Genomic DNA, 5,000 nt, shown 5'->3' with positions numbered 1-5,000 from the left:
GCGTCCCTTCCATCTCTGGTCGGGACTCTGTTTGCATGTATTAGCTCTAGAATTACCACAGTTATCCAAGTAACGTGGGTACGATCTAAGGAACCATAACTGATTTAATGAGCCATTCGCGGTTTCACCTTAATGCGGCTTGTACTGAGACATGCATGGCTTAATCTTTGAGACAAGCATATGACTACTGGCAGGATCAACCAGGGAGCTGCGTCAACTAGAGCTGAGCAGCCGGCCGCCCGGGAGTGTGTCCCGGGGGCCCGCGCGAACACGCAAGCGTCCGCTCAATTATTCTGCAAACAGGAGGAGGCCGAGCTCCCCTGCACGATACACCTCGAAACCCTCTCAGGTCCCGGCGGCGCGCAGCGCCGTCCTAGGTACTTGGTCGGTTTCGAGAGAGGCGCAATCGCCCGGAGTTAGGCGAGTAGACGGTTTTAGTGCGAACACCCTTGCTCCCAACTGAGCTTGCCGCTGCCGACAGAGGCCCGGGAGCGTGCTGTCGTGGCATTGCCGGCGGGAGACAACACGCGCCACCTATGGTGACCGGCAGCTCCAACGCCAGCGCCACACAAGGGCAAAGCCCCACTTGGGTGCAGAAGCGAACTCTCCCAGCACAGCGCACGCGCCAACACGTCCGCACAACTGCGATACAAACCACCTGCGAGAACCGCTGGGGCGACCGAGCAGCAGACGGCGTCGCGGCGCCGAGTGCCAGGCGGCGGCGCATCCTCAACGCACACAGTCCTCAATCAGACCAGCACACTGCAGATGTCCACCGCGCTTCGCACCGGGCTCGGCTGAACCAACTTTGGCCGCCAGGCGCCGCGTGCAGGGTGCGCCGCAGCGTAGCTGCGCCGCCTGCCGGGCCCGTCGGCTGGCGCTCCTGCCACTCGGCGCCCCCCACCAGCCGCCTGTTGCGCGTGCGCCCACGCAGCGCGCGGCCAACACGCCGGGCGGCCCCCCTTCACCGGCCGGGAACAGTCCCACCAAGCCACCGCCGCGTATCGCTTCATACCCACATGGGCCTAGTCACGCGTGTGGATGTGGCGGGTACCGCTGAAACAACCGGTTAATAGCTGTACCGATCGTCGCCATCACAGATTCACCTCCAGCGTGAACAACCGCTCAACAACGGATTTCCAGTTCATTTGCGTATCTTGGGCAGTAAACGTAGATGTCCACCTACATTTGCGAATTCAACAATTCTTGCATGCCAGGATGTCATGTGTCACGACACGCTACATCAGACCACATACACACTGCGACATGTGCAGAAGAGAACACGTGGAAGGTGGCCCGCGCACGTATGCGATGTACCTTCCGCGATCCACTGTCAACCGGCATCTGCGGCATGTCCCAGATATGGAACGCGGTCCACCAGGGTAGCACTTTGTGTGAGGCAATACGACAAAGTCGGAATACACGCGTCACTACATCAGACGGCTCACGCTGACCTGACCTGACCTGACTCACCGCACCACCACCCCCAGCGACCCAGGGTGACATACAATGCGTTCGTACGTTCCTCCCACACGCCTCTACGGCGTACCACAGTGCAACCTAGCTGTTATTGGGAGACGAGACAAGTAGCATCAAGCACAACATATGGAAATTGAGATTCGACACCGTTGGGCACAGCCAGCGTACGGTCACACGTATCACACTACTTCACTCTGTACGTAACGACCGATGATCGGTACAGCGTGTGGGTTACGCGTACGACATCAGCGGACAATGGACACAGACCATACCACGACGTACACTGAGGGCGTCGACATCTGAATGCAACTGAACAGCTGCGAGGCTCATTTAACACTCAAACGCCAGACCGACCAGCTTGAGAGGACAGAGACACAAAGAGGGGGACAGAGGGGGACAGAGGGGGGGGAGGGGGGGGGGTCGGCGATATAGTCCTATTGCAGTACAATTGACAGTGGATAGCAGGAATATGTGGAAAGTAAGCAACACTCGCAAGACATCTACATGAGGATAACAACGACACCAGAGATTCCGAGCAGTGAACTATGTTAGGCAAAGGGACAACGTGGGTTAGGTTAAGGGACAACGTGGGTTAGGTTAAGGGACAACGTGGGTTAGGTTAAGGGACAACGTGGGTTAGGTTAAGGGACAACGTGGGTTAGGTTAAGGGACAACGTGGGTTAGGTTAAGGGACAACGTGGGTTAGGTTAAGGGACAACGTGGGTTAGGTTAAGGGACAACGTGGGTTAGGTTAAGGGACAACGTGGGTTAGGTTAAGGGACAACGTGGGTTAGGTTAAGGGACAACGTGGGTTAGGTTAAGGGACAACGTGGGTTAGGTTAAGGGACAACGTGGGTTAGGTTAAGGGACAACGTGGGTTAGGTTAAGGGACAACGTGGGTTAGGTTAAGGGACAACGTGGGTTAGGTTAAGGGACAACGTGGGTTAGGTTAAGGGACAACGTGGGTTAGGTTAAGGGACAACTTGAGTTAGGTTAAGGGACAACTTGAGTTAGGTTAAGGGACAACTTGAGTTAGGTTAAGGGACAACTTGAGTTAGGTTAAGGGACAAATTGAGTTAGGTTAAGGGACAAATTGAGTTAGGTTAAGGGACAAATTGAGTTAGGTTAAGGGACAAATTGAGTTAGGTTAAGGGACAAATTGAGTTAGGTTAAGGGACAACTTGAGTTAGGTTAAGGGACAACTTGAGTTAGGTTAAGGGACAAATTGAGTTAGGTTAAGGGACAACTTGAGTTAGGTTAAGGGACAACTTGAGTTAGGTTAAGGGACAACTTGAGTTAGGTTAAGGGACAACTTGAGTTAGGTTAAGGGACAACTTGAGTTAGGTTAAGGGACAACTTGAGTTAGGTTAAGGGACAACTTGAGTTAGGTTAAGGGACAAATTGAGTTAGGTTAAGGGACAAATTGAGTTAGGTTAAGGGACAAATTGAGTTAGGTTAAGGGACAAATTGAGTTAGGTTAAGGGACAAATTGAGTTAGGTTAAGGGACAACTTGAGTTAGGTTAAGGGACAACTTGAGTTAGGTTAAGGGACAACTTGAGTTAGGTTAAGGGACAACTTGAGTTAGGTTAAGGGACAACTTGAGTTAGGTTAAGGGACAACTTGAGTTAGGTTAAGGGACAAATTGAGTTAGGTTAAGGGACAAATTGAGTTAGGTTAAGGGACAAATTGAGTTAGGTTAAGGGACAAATTGAGTTAGGTTAAGGGACAAATTGAGTTAGGTTAAGGGACAAATTGAGTTAGGTTAAGGGACAACTTGAGTTAGGTTAAGGGACAAATTGAGTTAGGTTAAGGGACAACTTGAGTTAGGTTAAGGGACAACTTGAGTTAGGTTAAGGGACAACTTGAGTTAGGTTAAGGGACAACTTGAGTTAGGTTAAGGGACAACTTGAGTTAGGTTAAGGGACAACTTGAGTTAGGTTAAGGGACAACTTGAGTTAGGTTAAGGGACAAATTGAGTTAGGTTAAGGGACAAATTGAGTTAGGTTAAGGGACAAATTGAGTTAGGTTAAGGGACAAATTGAGTTAGGTTAAGGGACAAATTGAGTTAGGTTAAGGGACAACTTGAGTTAGGTTAAGGGACAACTTGAGTTAGGTTAAGGGACAACTTGAGTTAGGTTAAGGGACAACTTGAGTTAGGTTAAGGGACAACTTGAGTTAGGTTAAGGGACAAATTGAGTTAGGTTAAGGGACAAATTGAGTTAGGTTAAGGGACAAATTGAGTTAGGTTAAGGGACAACTTGAGTTAGGTTAAGGGACAAATTGAGTTAGGTTAAGGGACAAATTGAGTTAGGTTAAGCGATAATCTGGTACAGCCACAGTTAGGTTAAGCGATAATCTGGTACAGCCACAGTTAGGTTAAGCGATAATCTGGTACAGCCACAGTTAGGTTAAGCGATAATCTGGTACAGCCACAGTTAGGTTAAGCGATAATCTGGTACAGCCACAGTTAGGTTAAGCGATAATCTGGTACAGCCACAGTTAGGTTAAGCGATAAACTGGTACAGCCACAGTTAGGTTAAGCGATAAACTGGTACAGCCACAGTTAGGTTAAGCGATAAACTGGTACAGCCACAGTTAGGTTAAGCGATAAACTGGTACAGCCACAGTTAGGTTAAGCGATAAACTGGTACAGCCACAGTTAGGTTAAGCGATAAACTGGTACAGCCACAGTTAGGTTAAGCGATAAACTGGTACAGCCACAGTTAGGTTAAGCGATAAACTGGTACAGCCACAGTTAGGTTAAGCGATAAACTGGTACAGCCACAGTTAGGTTAAGCGATAAACTGGTACAGCCACAGTTAGGTTAAGCGATAAACTGGTACAGCCACAGTTAGGTTAAGCGATAAAGTTGGTTAAATTTGGTATTGTGTGGGAAGGGGGCAGAGAGAGAGGGGGGGGGGGGGTGGATAGTGGTGGCAGTACACGGATGCCTGAGTCACCGTCAGATACGTCACGTCGGTTCGATGCTTGTAGCAAGAGGCTGGCGGATGTGTGTCTCTCACTTCTGCAATTTTTCATGTGGTATAACACGAGGGCGGGGGATGATATTTGGTGCCCCTCTGTGTAGGATGTGTGTTGGTGGTGTTGATTTATCTGAGCAATGGTAGTTGTCGGAGGAGTGGGGTATTGTGCTTTTATAGGTGGACCTACTGCTCTGGTTATCATAGTGTCGACGGTGCAATGTGGCAGAGAGGATGCACTCGACATTGTCGCATTCCAGATGTTTACGTATTGTGTGTCTCCGTTGCAGGCCGAGAGTGGTGCATGTTCGAGTGTCTGGCTGACGTGCGATTCACGTTGTGTGCCCAGTCTTACAGCACGTATAGGGACATTCGCATAAATCATCTATATTTGGCCTTGCATCATTTACTAAGCAGTGCCGTGAGACGACCGAACTATTAGGAAAGTACTGATGTACCGCATAATGTTTACCTTCCACCACACGGCGAGTATCGACTGTGCCCAGCGTTGCCACCGCAGGCAGCGGTCACCGTCACCA

The 5,000-nt window shown here is 49.9% G+C and overlaps 1 non-coding gene across 1 annotated transcript in view; it reads right to left on the bottom strand.

Moving 5' to 3' along the window:
* Positions 1–207, bottom strand: part of LOC126327447 (small subunit ribosomal RNA) — a 1,893-nt gene extending 1,686 nt beyond the window's left edge. Inside the window, exon 1 of the ribosomal RNA XR_007561263.1 lies at positions 1–207. This exon is cut by the window's left edge and continues 1,686 nt beyond it. This is a non-coding gene — a ribosomal RNA (small subunit ribosomal RNA).
* Between the last annotated feature and the right edge of the window lie 4,793 nt (positions 208–5,000).

The sequence above is a fragment of the Schistocerca gregaria genome, unplaced genomic scaffold, assembly GCF_023897955.1.
Source record: "Schistocerca gregaria isolate iqSchGreg1 unplaced genomic scaffold, iqSchGreg1.2 ptg001048l, whole genome shotgun sequence".
In the NCBI taxonomy this organism is placed as follows: Eukaryota; Metazoa; Arthropoda; class Insecta; order Orthoptera; family Acrididae; genus Schistocerca; species Schistocerca gregaria.
The sequence above is the reverse complement of the archived record's forward strand: the minus strand, read 5'-3'. Positions and strand labels throughout refer to the sequence as shown.